Below are 16429 nucleotides of genomic sequence, written 5' to 3'. Positions count from 1 at the left end.
ATGGCTTCTTTTTAATTGTTGTAATAAATTTATACAAATTATATACAGTAATAAAATTTGCAGATACAGGTAGGTGTTTGCGGAAAAGGACTTCTTCACATTGATATGAGAATGAGTCGCAGGATTCGCTTCCCTATTACACTAGACAAACCTCTACACTATCAGCAGTCTTCGTCATCCCCTTCTACTATACGATGTCATCAGCATCGTCGTCGAAATAATTGAAAACGACCCAACAAGGTGGCATTTCATTTCCGGAACAGCACCCCGGAGTGTACCTTCCACATGGCTATCTGAGCGAAAACACTTCACCGCTTCGTTACTATCAACGCTTGCATCCTTGAGAAGCAGGAGCACTTTCGTCGCTATTCTTTTCGTTGGGCTCCACCTGACTGATGATGGTGGTATGGCACTTCATATTCAAGTCTCTATACGTCTGTGTGTTTGTCTAAAATGACATGCTGCTATGAATCTGGAGCCGGATGCCATGCTAACTAGGTGTAGCAATGTTGTAAATTTTCGTCCGCTTATTGCACCGGGAGATGATGGGAAAATGAAATCTGTTTATGACATTTAATCATTCTCAATACCGCAACAGCATTATGTCATAGCGAAATGCTACATTTTCTTGGGCGGCAACGGTCATTTTGATTAATTTCGATCGTTCGTTCGTTCGGTTCGCCACTGAGTGGTAAAATCTATAGCTTGTGAGAGGGCGTCACTCAATTTGTCATTCTACCAAAATCAAAACAAGTTGAATGATTGCAGGGTAGCCTTATCCTTAGTAGAGGTAGCATCAATAGTGGAGGTGAAGTATCAATGAGATTTTTCGTAATTATGCACTTTACGATGGTTTTAGTTGATGCGCAGTGTCACTAAAGAAACAATGTATGTGCGTGGAGACGCGAGTACATTGTAGGATAGTTCCACTAGGGCGTTTTGCCTCGCCGAAATGTTAGATGTTTCATCATTTCAGTTTTTCCTACATTCCTATCTATTATTTTGACACTTTTTCCGCCTAACCTATATAATTTCGCATCTAGTTTTATTAAGGCTATCTCAAACAAGGTAAATATAAGTGAATACCTGAAAGTCGCTTTGCCCCGGGGGTGCGTTTTGGGGCCTCTTCCCCTACCTACTAGTGCAGCAAAAAGTTCTTGGTAGTTTTTTAGTTTAAATACCAACAATCTATTTTTATTTAGGAAATTTGAAGTTTATCTGTTGCAAGAGGTGTTGAAACTGTAAATTTTTGCAATTTATTTCATTTGCGAATTTACTATTACCCCCACTATCTGAACCGTTACCCTAATTGTAGTAATCATTTAATCAACATGTACTTAATCGATTAAATCGATTGTCAGTTATTTACCAAATGCTCGATGGAAATTCATTCAAAATTGAATAGAATTGCTATGGCGGTTGGAATGTCATTTCATCTGAAATATTAAAAAAATAGGTCCAGACAGTGTTGAAAACCGATCTTTCAGCAATAATTATTATTACACCTAACCAGTGGATGACGGATTTTTTTATATAGTTCTGTATAAGAACCTTGTAAAATGCGTGAATTTTCTAGCAATAAATTTGAAAGGTTTTTTTTATTTCAAGTTCGTTTATTTGATAGGATCACACGTGTACATTGGCGTAAACAAGGGGGGGCGGGAGGGGCCTGCCCCCCTCCCAGACCTACTTGTGCCCCCCCCCCCAGAAAATTTTGAAAAGTAATTCCAACTTAGTCAGTTTTTATTTCATTTACATATTTCCTACATATTTCTTAATTTTGATTATGAATTCTATAAACATATTTTTTGTTGCGTTATCGCATCTATGACCATTTGTTCAGCAAAGCATCGAAATATTTAATTTGGACCCCCGGGAACATTTTCTCGATTTTTAAGCTAAAATCAATGCCGCTTCTAATTCAGTTGCTAGCTTAAAATAATAAATTTGTTCGGCATTTGTTTGACTAGTATCCTGGTCGCAGAAACATAAAAACATAATTGTATTAAGATATAAATATTTCTGTTCTATTAAACTACCATCCGCTTCAAAAAAGACTGAAGCAACTACATCAAAATGAGCACATGTACACAAATCCGGTCAATGAAATTTCTGTCTTTCGATGCAATATTGGAAGCCGCACGTTGTCATGGGCTACCTAATATTATTACCAAATGGATTCACCAGATGCTTAAAAACTGAACCTGAAATCAATTCAAACCGGTTCTGAAATCAATGTAACTGATCAAGTAAAGTACGTGGGTCTAATTTTGGATTCAAAGCTTTCCTGGACTCCTAACATTGAGTTCAGAATCAAAAAGGCGTGTATGGCTTTCGGCCAATGCCGACGAACCTTTGGTAAAACTTGGGGTCTTAAACCCAAATATATCAAATGGATTTACAAAACAGTTGTACGACCAATTTTGGCTTATGGATGTCTTGTGTGGTGGCAAAAGGGGGAAGTGAGGACAATTCAGTCTAAATTAGGCCATCTTCAAAGGATGTGCCTAATGGCAATGACTGGTGCGTTCTCTTCAACTCCCACGGCTGCTCTCGAAGTTCTCTTCGACGTGGCCCCACTACACATACATCTCAAACAAGAAGCATTTTCTTGTACTTACCGACTATGGGTACTCGGTTTTATGGAAGAGAATCCTGTAAACCGCAGTTCTACACACACTTCGTTGTTACCGCTTATGGTTAATTGGGACAAAATTTTCCTTGCTCCAAGTGATCTCACACACGTTAGTAGTTTTCCTTATAGGACATTTTCAACACAATTCCCCTAGCGGGATGAGTGGACATCTGTCTATTTGGAGAGAAGTATGTCGGACAGCATTGTTTGTTACACTGACGGCTCCCTCCTCGAAGGTAGAGCAGGTGCAGGCGTCTATTCGCGTGAGCTGAGAGTGGAACAGTCACACTCACTGGGTACACACTGCACTGTCTTTCAAGCGGAAATATTTGCCATCATGTGTGGAGTGCAATCTGCACTGCAGCAACGCATTATGGGCAAAGTAATATACTTCTGTTCAAATAGCCAAGCAGCTATTAAAGCTCTCGCCTCGGCCAACTCAAGGTCGAAGTTAGTAATCGCATGTCGAACTCAAATTGAAGAACTGAATTCAGTTAATACTTTACACCTTATATGGGTACCTGGCCATTCTTCCATAGCTGGAAACGAATTGGCTGATGAGTTAGCTCGTAATGGAGCATCGCATGACTTTATTGGTCCTGAGCCAGCTATTCCAATATCGAAGTGTTGGGTGAAGCTTTTGATCAACTCTTGGGCTGTCACTCAGCACAAATGGCATTGGAGTAGTCTGGATTCATGTCATCAAACAAAATTGTACATCCGGGAGCCATCTCCGGTAGTAGCAAGCTATTTAGCTAATCTGTCTAAACAGAATTGCAGTGTCTTAGTCAAGGCCTTGACAGGTCACTGCCGACTGAACATGGCAAATATTCAACGCGTTGAATCATCTGTTTGTGATAGTTGTGAATCCGATTATGGAACTTCTTATCATCTAATATGTAACTGCCCAGTCTATGCACAATTGCGCTTCCAAATATTTGGTAAACACTTACTTAGTGAAATTGACTTCAGAAACCTGAACCTTCAGAGTATTTTGTTGTTCATAACCCGTTGTGGTAAGGAGTTATAAGCTCTTGTACGCTTATGCGTTGTATGCCCTCTTCAAGAGCCCTTTTCCAAAAATTCCCTTTTTTCTCCCATCCACATTCCTTTCCTTTTTGTTCACTTCCTTTTCCGTCAGGTGTGTGATGAAAAAGGCTGTGAAGGCGATGGCACAAATCTCCCAAATTGAGGTGAACGTGCCCCTGGAAACCGACGTTCTGATAGCTGATACCTATACCATCCGCTTCAAAAAAGACTGAAGCAACTACATGAAAATGAGCACATGTACCCAAATCCGGTCAATGAAATTTTGAACGACCATTCTTTCGAAAATCTTCGAGTTAATCGCAAGGTATGCCGCAAAACAGTTGATCAAATTCCTATGGAGCTTTTTGTTCTCGCTATATAATTCTGGCACAGAAAGATATAAAATTATAAAACTTAAGAATCTTTGTTACAATGACAGAAAAATCAACAACGCATTCCATTGAAAGTATTAGGACAAAACTTAGGCAACCTTCGCACTCACCACAGAGATTGCATTAAAGAAATATTTTTATAATCCTCAAAAGATCTTGTTCCATTTAATTTTTTGGCGATTTCATAAGGATCATCGGAAATTTTTTTTGTGCCTGCTTTAGTTAGAATTAGATTTAGTTAAAATTAGATTTAGAAACCAGCTCGTATCAGAAAACATTTCTTTTGCAGCATAATTCAGATCGATTTGGTTGCTTCTCAAGTCTCTTTGATTTTTGCAGAGAAATCTCTCACCTATTCAGAAAACCATAATAAAGCCTCTTCCTAACGTCAGTAACTACAAAAACCCTATGTTATTCTGGAATTTGATTTATGACTCATGGAATTTCAGCACATAGCATACATTTTGGAATTGCATGAATACTTATATTGATTATGACAAAATTTCGTGGAATGTATTCCACATCTAGAGTTTCAAAAGTTTCAAGTTTCAAAAAAATCGAGATCTTTATGCATTAAGTAATCATGGAAATGCTTGAAAACTTTCAGAAATATACTCATATCGAATTTCATTTAAAGATAATTCGAAGAAGATTCTTAAATCTTAGATTACACACTTATCCACATTTAGTAACATGGAGAAGACAAGTTGACACATACACAGCGTTTTGAAGCAATCACAGCATCATTGGAAATCAATTGTATTATTCGCGATTTTTTTTATGTTAGTTCTGGGACGAATGAGCGATAAACTTAGTCAAACAATTTGTATTGCAATCCATGCGCACAGTGCTTTAAATCGCCTTTGAAAATTACATCTCACCAGCTGGTGCCATGGCCCCCCCTAGACCGAGACTCTAGTTACGCCTATGCACGTGTATAACATCTTATGGAACCACGATTCTTTGTGATAAAGCTTGATCCACTTAGTATTTGGACGATTCTTTCCAGTTACTGCAGCGCCTCTGTGGTCGTACCGAGAAGTTAAATACATCACATCATTGCGGAAGGTCGACTCGAGTCGAGTCAAGTACGAGACACTGAAGACGACCACACAGTTGTGGTCGAAATACGTATCTGCAAAGATATCGAAAATAATTGGTGGAATTGGAGAGTACTTAATAAGTCTTAGACGGTTGAATACATTCCACTAAAAGAGCTTAAAATATTTTTCTGGGGATTCAGATGTTATTCACGGATCGTTTTTCATTTTGATGGATCGTTTTTGCTTATTTAACGGTGCAAAGTGAGGACTGCTTTTGCCTGATTATACAAAACTAGTTTTTTTGTGGACGCAGTAGCGCCCGTGGCAAGTGTTTTTTTTTTAATATAAACGTCTGTTGTCTGTGATTTTTTTCATCAAATGCTGTGTCTGGTTGTCTAAGGTTGTCACTGATTTTGTTTTCTGCATCTGATACACGGACATTTGGAAGTACCCATTTAATGGGTATCAGGTACCCATTTTTTCGAAAGGTTCTGGAATGTCAAAAAATGGGCATTTTGCTGATGACACAAATTGAATATTTTTATCCCATTATGAGATAGCTATTCTCGCATAAAATAATGGGTAAATTTGGCCCATGCTTGTTATTTATTTACCGCCGGCATATTTTTTCCTTCAGTCGAAGTCTTCGCTTAAGAATGAAAAAGTAAATCCACAAATAAATGTTTTATTAGAGATCCCCCATCCATATTCAAATGTGTGATGTTCCGGAAGATACTGCAGTATTGTAAGGTAATGATCCGCAAGTTAAAGGAATAACGGAAGACGTCGCCAGATGAGCCGAACAGTAAGTTTGTCTACAATTATTCATTACTTTCCTTTTGTAATACATAACACTTTTTTGTAGACTGTTCTACATTCGTACAATTCCCAAGTGGATCCAGGTTTGCATCTTTCGATGCACAAAGGATTTCTACCTTTTCTGGGATCTTCATCTCACACGGAGAAGTTGGCCGTATGCGGACAGTGAAAAATTAAAGCAATCCCCCAAGGCGGCTCAAAACTTTTTCATTCGACCAGCTTGAATCCGACTCAAGATCCGACTACATTTTCAATCATTGCAATATGAATATAATAAATTTATTGCTTAATTTCCTATATTTATTCTTTTCTCAATTCCATATTCTTCCTGAAAGAACACAAAATACGCATTACATAACCTCAATTTAATGAAAATAAAAATGGGGCTTTTTTACTCATTTCAACAATAAAAGGCAAGTGTGAAAAGTACCCATTGTTTGAAGTTTCGGTAGAGTACCCATTAATGAGTAAATGGGATTTACCCATTAAATGAGTTATGCCGCTTTTCTTCGAAATGGGTACGAAAATACCCATTAATGGGTACTTGATTGCTTCCGTGTAGTAAAAAAGAATTGAAGTGTCAAATTTTTTTTTTGTGAGAATTTCCCCGCCATTTTTTTTAGCCATTTTTCTAGATGGTGGAAATAAAAATAATTGAATATAAATAAATAAACGTATTCCAAATAAATTTAGCATCGAAATTCCGGATAAAATTTAATAAACACATGAACAAACTTACCATTCGAAGATTCACATATGAGCTCCATAGCTAGATGAAGGTAATCAATTAGGTTTTCAGCCACCACAAAGTCGCATGTGGGAGGGAACAACCCGGGTAGACGATAAAAACACATCAATAGTAAAAAGTGGTGTTGATAACAAAACATGATATGAAGTTGTTTGAAATAAGTGATAAAATAACAAACAAAAATATAAAAAAACATCAGGTTTTGTTATTTAAAAGAACTAATTAATATCTTGTGCTGCTAGTTTGTTCTTAAGCATAGCAAACCTTTTTTTTATGATATTCTGGTGCAAATTTCTGTTATATTCGCGTGTTCTTTTAACACTTATTTCAAACAGTCTTCCTCTGTGTTTGTGAGACGCTCGCAGTGAACACAATTCTGGATGGCGGGACCCCCGCATGCAAGATTTCTTCCTCTGCGCTAGACATCCGCAAGGAGAATTATGTAATTTGTGATCGGAAAAATCACAGTTCAGCGTGTTGGGACGCCAGCATGCAAAATTTATTCCTCTACGTTCGTGGGACACCCGCAAGAAGCGTGGTGTAATCATGGATTAGATCAGCGGTTCTCAACCCTTTCCTTGATAGGTACCCCTTCAAATTTTTACATTCATCGAGGTACCCCCTACTGTTTTTCGCTGTAAATCAAAATAACCTCATAAGATATATGGAATACGAACCTGAAAATTAACGCAATTTATGGCTCTCCAAAATGTTATATGAAATCTTCGTTATTCTGTGAAACCTTGCAATTCAAATTAAGTTTACACATCAAGCTTTCTATAAGACTTTGATGACCTTTGGAGGTTTCCGAGCTTCTTGAAAGGAAGCTTCCGAGCCTCTTGAAAGGAGGCTTCCAAGCCTCTTGAAAGGAGGATTCCAAGCCTCTTAAAAGGAGGTTTCCATGCCTCTTGAAAGGAGGCTTCCAAACCTCTTGAATGGAGGCTTCCAAGCCTCTTGAAAGGAGTTTTCCAAGCCTCTTGAAACGAGGTTTTCCAGCCGCTCGAAAGATGGTTTCCAAGCCTCTTGAAAGGAGGTTTCCAAGCCTCTTGGAAGGAGGTTTCCAAGCCTCTTGGAAGGAGGTTTCCAAGCCTCTTGGAAGGAGGTTTCCAAGCATCTTCATAGGAGGCTTCCAAGCCTCTTGAAAGGAGGTTTCCAAGCCTCTTGGAAGGAGGTTTCCAAGACTCTTGAAACGAGGTTTTCAAGCCTATTGAAAGGAAGTTTTCAAGCCGCTGGAAAGGTGGTTTCCAAGCCTATTGAACGGGTGTGTCCAAGCCTCTTGAAAAAAGGTTTCCAAGTCTCTTGAAATGGGGTTTTCAAGGTGGTTTCCAAGCCTCTTGAAATAGTGTATCCACGACTCTTGAAAGGGTGTATCCGAGCCTCTTGAAAGAAGGCTTCCAAGCCTCTTGAAAGGTGGTTTCCAAGAATCTTGAAAGGAGGCTTTCCAGTTTCTGGAAATGTGGTTTCCAAGCCTCTTGAAAGGGTGTATCCAAGCCTCTTAAAAGGAGGTTTCCAAGCATCTTGGAAGGAGGTTTCCAAGCTTCTTGACAGGAAGCTTCCAAGCCTCTTGAAAGGGGGCTTCCAAGCCTCTTGGAAGGAGGTTTCCAAGCCTCGTGACAGAAGGCTTTTAAGCCTCTTGAAAGGAGGCTTCCGAACCTCTTGAAAGGAGGCTTCCGAGCCTCTTGAAAGGAGGCTTCCGAACCTCTTGAAAGGAGGCTTCCGAGCCTCTTGAAAGGAGGTTTCCAAGCCTTTTGAAAGGAGGCTTCCAAGCCTCTTGAAAGGAGGCTTCCAAGCCTCTTGAAAGGAGGCTTCCGAGCCTCTTGAAAGGAGGCTTCCGAGCCTCTTGGAAGGAGGCTTCCTGAGCCTCTTGAAAGGAGGCTTCCAGAGCCTCTTGAAGGAGGCTTCCTGAGCCTCTTGAAAGGAGGCTTCCAGAGCCTCTTGAAGGAGGCTTCTGAGCCTCTTGAAAGGAGGCTTCTGAGCCTCTTGAAAGGAGGCTTCCTGAGCCTCTTGAAAGGAGGCTTCCAGGCCTCTTGAAAGGAGGCTTCCAGGCCTCTTGAAGGAGGCTTCCGGGCCTCTTGAAAGGAGGCTTCCAGGCCTCTTGAAAGGAGGCTTCCGGGCCTCTTGAAAGGAGGCTTCCAGGCCTCTTGAAAGGAGGCTCTGAGCCTCTTGAAAGGAGGCTTCCGGGCCTCTTGAAAGGAGGCTTCGGGCCTCTTGAAAGGAGGCTTCCGAGCCTCTTGAAAGGAGGCTTGAGCCTCTTGAAAGGAGGCTTCCGGGCCTCTTGAAAGGAGGCTTCTGAGCCTCTTGAAAGGAGGCTTCCTGAGCCTCTTGAAAGGAGGCTTCCTGAGGCCTCTTGAAAGGGAGGCTGAGCCTCTTGAAAGGAGGCTTCCGAGCCTCTTGAAAGGAGGCTTGGGCCTCTTGAAAGGAGGCTTCCGAGCCTCTTGAAAGGAGGCTTCCGAGCCTCTTGAAGGAGGCTCTGAGCCTCTTGAAAGGAGGCTTCCAGGCCTCTTGAAGGAGGCTTCCGAGCCTCTTGAAAGGAGACTTCCGGGCCTCTTGAAAGGAGGCTTCCGAGGCCTCTTGAAAGGAGGCTTCCGGGCCTCTTGAAAGGAGGCTTGAGCCTCTTGAAAGGAGGCTTCCGGGCCTCTTGAAAGGAGGCTGAGCCTCTTGAAGGAGGCTTCCGAGCCTCTTGAAAGGAGGCTTCCAGGCCTCTTGAAAGGAGGCTTGAGCCTCTTGAAGGAGGCTTCTGAGCCTCTTGAAAGGAGGCTTCCAGGCCTCTTGAAAGGAGGCTTCGGGCCTCTTGAAAGGAGGCTTGAGCCTCTTGAAAGGAGGCTTCTGAGCCTCTTGAAGGAGGCTTCTGAGCCTCTTGAAGGAGGCTTCCTGAGCCTCTTGAAAGGAGGCTTCCCCTTGAAAGGAGGCTTCCGGGCCTCTTGAAAGGAGGCTTCCGAGCCTCTTGAAAGGAGGCTTCCGAGCCTCTTGAAAGGAGGCTTCCGAGCCTCTTGAAAGGAGGCTTCCGAGCCTCTTGAAAGGAGGCTTCCGAGCCTCTTCAAAGGAGGCTTCCGAGCCTCTTGAAAGGAGGCTTCCGAGCCTCTTGAAAGGAGGCTTCCGAGCCTCTTGAAAAGAGGCATCCGAGCCTCTTGAAAGGAGGCTTCCGAGCCTCTTGAAAGGAGGCTTCCGAGCCTCTTGAAAGAAGGCTTCCGGGCCTCTTGAAAGGAGGCTGCCGAGTCTTCCGAAAGGAGGCTTCCGAGTCTCCCGAAAGGAGGCTGCCGAGTCTCCCGAAAGGAGGCTTCCGAGCTTACGAGTTTCTTAGAAAAATACTCTCAAGCCTTTATCAACGAAGCTACTGAGCCTTCATGCCTCTCAAATAAAGGTTTCCAAATCTCTAGGTTCCAGATTTTAGTCATTAAGTTTTTTGTTCTTTTAATCTTTTGTTGCACAGACCTATGCTGGTTGTAGAGGACAGGATTCAATAGGTTTTGATTTGCTGACCGCCATGCATAATATAATACAAAGTTTTGGAATCTAAAAATACAAAAATATCCTCTTGGAGGCAATACCAATAAGTTTTAAAGGGATTGTAATACATCCGTCAAGCTCAGACCCGACCGCATTGCGTTGCGTCACTTGATCAGTACCGTTGCTGATGAAGAATGTGTTCAGCCGCCAGACATTCTAAATACTCACGCTCCTCTAATGTGGACGTGTACAATACACATGTGGAAGTATTGGCTTGAGAAATGGATTGCGAGTGATTTGACTATGCGTCCAATTTGGGAATCTCGAGCTCGTTCAGTAGCCGCTAGGTTGCGAAGGCTGACGGAGGTCCTTCGTAGCTTAGTTGGTTAAAAGCACCAGTCTAGCGTACTGTAGGGTCATGGGTTCGAGTCCCATCGAAGGGAAAGTGGTTACCTCCAATACATTTTTCAAATCAATATCTTCCACATAACGTACATATTCACATATGAGTTTCCATAACATTGTAAATTAACGTCCAAGTCGGGTGGTTTAATCCCCGGAAATAGGCAATTAACTTTGATTGAACGGAGGATAATTGTGTTTTCTTATTGCTACTTCATCATTTGATCAAAAGAAGGCAGATTTCATTTCAAAACATTGACTGATTTTTAAGAAGGGATCAAACCCATAATCGCCTTATACGTCTATTTCTAAAAAAGGAAAAACATCCACCGAGGCCTTATTCCGGGAAAACGTCTTTTTGTCTTTCTCATACAACAAAGTTGTACCGAAAGGCTTTACACCCATGCAACAAATCTGACAATTATTGTATAAGATTTTAGCATATACAATTCTTTAAGCCATTTAATACAATACAATTATTGCATTAAAATAATACAAATCTATAAGATTTCAATACTATAATTGTATTAAAATCTGCCGAAATTGTATATTCCAAAGTATAATACAATTTGTGTAAGATTTTTATGCAGAACTGTATTAAAATCTGTCATCCGCTGGTTGGGTGTATGATTGCTCTGAAAAAGAACTTTTGATAGAAGGCCCGGAGACCCATAGTGTTATATACCGATCGACTCAGCTCGACGAACCGAGGTGATGTCTGTTTGTTTGTAAGCATGTGTATGCAAATATCAAAACCGGAAAAAAAATGTGTTTCAAATTTGGTTGAAATCGGCCGGGGGATTCAGAAGTTACACTGAGTTGGTCGATAACTCAGCAATACTCCTCCCCCACACCCTCCCTTTTTCCAAAATCAAAAAGCATCCCTAACCCCTCTATCGTCGTCTCCTTAAGATAAAGAATACGTGTTCCGAATTTGATTGAAATTGGCCCAGAGGAGAAGCGAGAAATAAGAAGTGAAAAGTGAAAAATGAAAAGTGAAAAATGAAAAGTGAAAAGTGAAAAGTGAAAAGTGAAAAGTGAGAATTGAGAAGTGAGAAGCAAGAAGTGAGAAGTGAGAAGTGAGTAGGAAGAAGTGATAAGTTAGAAATGAGAAGTGAGAAGGAAGAAGTGAGAAGTGAGCAGGGAAAAGTGAGAAGTGAGGAAGAAGGAAAAGAAATTAAAAGAAAGAATAAAGATGGAAGAATTTTGTTTTCTCGCTTCTTACTTATCATTCGGTCTACTGGCCATTCGGCTTAATGACTTTCGGCCCTATGACCTGATACCATTTTTACTACAACTAAAGGAACAGTGTACACATGAGCGGTACAATCAATATTTGGAAGATAATCTGAGATATCACTTTGTAGGAGGAATTAAGGATGGTGATCTCTCAAAAGATCTCACATTCCAGCTTTTCGCCTTTCTTGTAGATGGGGCGTATGACCCCTTCCTTCCACTTTCCGGTAGCTGCTCAGTTTTCCAAATTCTGACTATCAGTTTGTGCAGGCAAGTGGAGAGCTTTTGCAGGCTCAGCTAATTTATTGGCCTTTAGCTGTTGGATGGCATCTTTGACTTCCCTTTAGGTGGGGGCTGGTTGGCCGTTCTCGTTCGTCAGTCGGTAAAACCGGATCGGATCCTAAACTTGCACATTCTCTCATTGATCGCCAATGATTGCCTATCACTATGAAAGCTGTTCCCAGCTCGTATGTGTTGCAGCAGCTCTAGAAGAAGTGTTTGTACAATTGATCTCTTCCAAAAAAAAATCCTGCAGCGCTACGATGCCAAATCTATCACCCAACCAGGGGATGGCAGATTTTAATACAGTTCTGCATAAGAACCTTACAGAAACTGTATAATAATTGGACATGTACAATTCTGTAAGCTTTTTATACAAATATTGTATTAAAATAATACAGATTTGTATTATTTTAATACAATATTTGTATAAAAAGCTTACAGAATTGTATATGCCCAGATTTTATACAACAATTGTCAGATTTGTTTTTTGGGTGACGGTCCTTGAGCACATCGGCGAGTATGCGTGTGCTCCCGATAAAGTTGAGAGATTTGTAGTTCCTCGAACCGAGTTTCCAATCGCTAGTCTCTGTTCGTCGCAGTGGTCTTCGACGACTGTTTTGGTGCGTATTTTCTCGCTGATTCGTTGCTTGTTTTTTGTTAAAGCTGGCGTACAGGGCCTGACACCAACCCCTAAAATTTCCGGAATACCATGGTGCACAATCTTGCCAACACTCGGACAATGAACAGCCGCTCCTAACATGGAGAACAGACGCTCGATCAGATGTGCACCCCTGGAGTTAACATACAACCATAGTTTCCACCGGGGTGGGGTATCCGAACTAAGGTTGCTTGAATCCCGGCCCCGGCTCCACGGGTTGGGAGGGATATGATTTGTATGAGGCTAAGGACCGCAAGATGGGGACTATTCTATTCCATCAGGTACGCAAAGTACTAATGGTACGCATTACCCAATATTTGGAGTGCCATGTCTTCCAGGTTGGGGCTGGTCAAATGGAATGCTTGCTCGCTTATGAGCAAAGTAAGCGAATTCAGTGAAGGAAACCTATGCAGCCTCCAGAGTCCAGACAACTCCAGGCAAACTACTGGAGAAGTGTGGTGGCCATCGCCTTACGGAACAATATTGCCTTAAGCCTGCTACGGGACTTCAAACTATTTCTTCGAAGCTGTGGGAGTGGAAGTCATCACCTCCGTCAGCTTTATCACATTTATCATAGCTTGATGTCCCTCGCAAGTCAGCTATGTGACATCAGCTGGTTTAGGATGAGACATCGTCAAGCTCACTCGGCAGTAGGTAGAGGCAGTTAATTACGCAGAAGACCTCAACGCCAATCTATCTGGTCCAGAACAGCACAATTAACAACGACTTTGTTGCAGCATATCAAATACGATGCGATTTGGTCATACATCAGTCAAAGAAACTATTCTAAGACAAGTGTCCTTCTAGGAGTAATAGCCGAAATGGAATGCTTGCTCGCTTATGAGCCATTCAAAAGGCGCTTTCCCAGGCTCGTGAATAAATTGACTCGTTAGGTAAGCAACGTCCTAATCTTTCGCACATTCACCAGAAATTTGATCCGAATTATAGTGTATTATTATCTTTCGTAACTTCAAGGGAATCCTAGCGAAATTTGTCTAAATTCTACATTTCTTTGAAGTGGCGTTGTTCTATGGTAGGAAAATTCATAGAGGAAAAGTACTTCTTAGTTAGCAACTTTTATGGGCCAACACATCACGCGTAGATGCGTGTGGACTGTGGAGACGCGTTGTACATCGTTAGTTTTTGATGTTTTGACCAAATATAGAGAAAAACTTTTTTGCCTTGCTGTTGCAGAAATCGCTTTCAATAGATTACGAACAACGATAAAAAAAGGCAAAAACCTCTTTGAATGATAACAAGCCTTGAAAACAAAACTATCGCACTTGTTCGTTATCTATTGAGAGCGATTTCTGCAAACTCTGGCATGGGTGGATTTCAACGAAATTTGGAACACATATGCTTTATCTTAACAATACTATTATAATATGAATAGGAGAGTCATTTTAAAAAAAGAGAGAAAGGTATTCTTTAGAAAATAGACAATACTGTTTTGGGAAAAGTTTATTCATAGTTATTTATGCATCCAAAAGTGAAATCATCCTTTTTTTCATCAGCTTTGTCCTAAAGTTGTGCCTTCATTTTCACATGCCTACCGCTTCCATCATCAATTGTATCAGCAACGACGAAAAAATCAATCTTGCAATTCCGGGTACTTACAGCTAGCGTTTAATAAAGCTACCGACAAAATGTTAAAGGTTCAACGAATCCGAAAAAAAATCTGAGTATGACACACGTACGCACAGATGTTCGGCAAACCAGCTTTAATCCTTCAATGCAAAGTACCCACCTACAATGATGCCTAACGCCCATATTGGTTTCCAACTAATGACCATTCACATGAAAAGAGCAACCATAATCTAGCCTGTTATCGTCGCTTCTGAACTGGCTTCCGTTTTTTGTATGCCCGCTTCAGTTACCAACCGCTGTCGTAGTCGTATCAATAATGGTCAGAAAAAGAGAGCCCCTGTTTTTTTTCCACAATGCATATACAGATAAATAAAAGTGAATGGACTGGACGGCACGAAACGAATCGAACTTGGCCAGCCGTTAAAATTTATGGTTTCACGGTGTGACGCATTACAGCGGTAATCCCGTTTTTTTGTGCGTTGTGTTGGTTAATATTTTACGAGTGGAGTTTTCTTTAATGTTGATGTCGGCAGCGGAAACTGCATGTTTTATCGTAATGTTTAATGTTTGATGTAAAAATAACGTTTTCAATTTACACAGTAATGCCTGGTAATGCTGTGTTGGATTAAAATCGAGAGGATTGATTTAATGCTTATCGATAATAATTGGACGCACAATTTTTTTTTCTACCCCGGCGATGTGCAACTTAAATGCGGAATTAATTTTGCGTAAAATATTAAGCTTTGGGCATTGCCTATGCGTACGTTGGACGGAAATATGGCAGGATTAAAGTAAGCGGATGAGTTTTAAATTGTGGATTTTGCCAGCCCTAATATAGGAATCGAGGGACAAATTGTTTTATTTATGAAAATTAATTTAAAATAGCTTTAAGCTCAACGGAGCACATATACACCCTGATTTTTTTTACGCGGTTGGAATTAATTAATTCTCAGTTAACCTGAACCTTCACAGCTTTTTAAAAACCCCCTGAATTTTTTTTTTTTCGTGGGGCTAACTCATTGTTTTATTGACGCTGAAGGTCTAAAACTAAACCGTGTGAAAAAAAACCTGGGTGTGTAACGAAAATTAAACAATGATAGGGACACGGCAGGTATTTTCGTCTGTTCGTCATAGTCTCGAAAACCAATAAAAGAGACGCATTTTTGTAAAACTCATACGTTTGGTACGTAAGCTCAGGAGAAACGTTCTGCTATAGTGGAGTTCTAGCAAATGTACGTTGCTTTCGTTGGTTTTAGCCCCTACGACGATGGACGGAAATACCTGCCGTGTCCCTATATACAGAAATCACCGAAAAAATCAACAAACCAGAAAATACATTATTTACTTGTTGAAGAATTCAAAGTGCATTCGCAAATGGGTGATAATAGGGTACTTGTATCTGATTTACTCGACAATATTACCTGCAAAAATCGAATCTAAATTTAATACCTCTAACTTCAACTAGTTCTTCTTATTTGATGTAACTCCCTAAGGGATCCAATGATTCGTAATAACATAATTTAGGCCTAGCTAAAATTATTCTATGCAATTTACGTTCTCTATTCGAAAACATTTTTACCTGTTTTTTTAACTGCGCGCTTTACCGGATATGGTATTTGATGAGAGATTTTCAGTGGCATGTTTCTCATCCGTTACACAATGATGGAGCGCTCTGGTTTAAACTGATTTAAGTATACCACGAAAGGTGTCGATTGTCGTATTTTCTCCGAAAACGATGTCCACTGTAGATTGAAACCATCCACCCATTGACGCTGTATCGTGTACTTCGTTCCAGTTACGTATTGCTAAGTCCATGGAGAAAGTCTTAGATTCTTTAAGTAAAAAAGGAGGAATTCTCAAATAAATTTTTTTGGAGTTTTAAAGACTTACTGAAGGATTTGAAGGAAATGCAGAAGAACATAAATAAATTATTTAAAAGATTAGAAAATTTAAAAATCGGTATATTTTTATCTTCTCTGTATCTCAGAAACGGTAGCACTAAAAAAAAATCTGTACACCTTTTCCATTGGAAATTTAACGCACTTTTAAAATCGGATCGATAAAACGTAAAAAATACAACCAAATAAGGCCTATACAAATATTAAATTTATTTTATGTCACCCCCCTTCGTTTTCCAAAAATATCGAGGGG

Source organism: Armigeres subalbatus, chromosome 3 (genome assembly GCF_024139115.2).
Source record: "Armigeres subalbatus isolate Guangzhou_Male chromosome 3, GZ_Asu_2, whole genome shotgun sequence".
Classification (NCBI taxonomy): Eukaryota; Metazoa; Arthropoda; class Insecta; order Diptera; family Culicidae; genus Armigeres; species Armigeres subalbatus.
The sequence above is the reverse complement of the archived record's forward strand: the minus strand, read 5'-3'. Positions refer to the sequence as shown.